The sequence below is a fragment of the Acyrthosiphon pisum genome, chromosome X (assembly GCF_005508785.2).
Source record: "Acyrthosiphon pisum isolate AL4f chromosome X, pea_aphid_22Mar2018_4r6ur, whole genome shotgun sequence".
Lineage (NCBI taxonomy): Eukaryota > Metazoa > Arthropoda > Insecta > Hemiptera > Aphididae > Acyrthosiphon > Acyrthosiphon pisum.
In genome coordinates, this window is record NC_042493.1 from 76090638 (window position 1) to 76091446 (window position 809).

An 809-nucleotide genomic window follows, 5' to 3' on the forward strand; every position below is an offset into this window, starting at 1 on the left:
TATATAAAATGCTAATATAAACATTCAGTGAAATTTTCAAGTTTCTACAGTCATTCATTTTTTAATTACAACAAAATAAGAAAATCGTTACGTAAGAAATCGAGTGAATATCTAATGTTGTAAAAATATGAAATTCAACCGCTCATAAAAATTTAATTTAAGTTTCTTACAGACATTTTTTTTTTGATAAAGGTAGATTATCATATAAAGAATCTTGTATTACATTTTAAAATCTTAGTTCTAAAAATAAAAATTTTTACGAATTATTAACTCAAAATAATCTGCTAATTTTCGTGATTTTTACATATTTTGTCAATTTTTGAACTTTAAATGCTAATTAAAAAAAACTGTGACAAAGGATTTTTAATATTTTTCAAATGTCATTGTAATAATATAGTAGGAGCCTTGTATTAAATTTTCAAGTATTTTTACTCAACAAATAATGTTTTATTGACATTCATAGAAATAAAAACTAATTAAATTGGAAACTGAAATTGTCCGTAAACAGCTCAAAATAAATCAAAATATTTTGAAAATTTTATCATGTATAGAAAATGGAAATATAAACAACCAGTTAAAATTGCATGTATCTACAGTCATTCGTTTTAAAGTTACACCAAAAACCAAAATTAATTTTCTCGAAAACAGCTTTTGCGTAAAAATTCCCGTTTTTCCTTAATTTTAATTTGTTTTTCACGGCGCTTTTGAAAACTATTGGAAAAATTTTACTTTTGACCCCCCAAAGTACCAACTAGATTCACTTTCCTATCAGAAAGATACTGTTGAAGAAAATCGAAGCACTTTTTCTG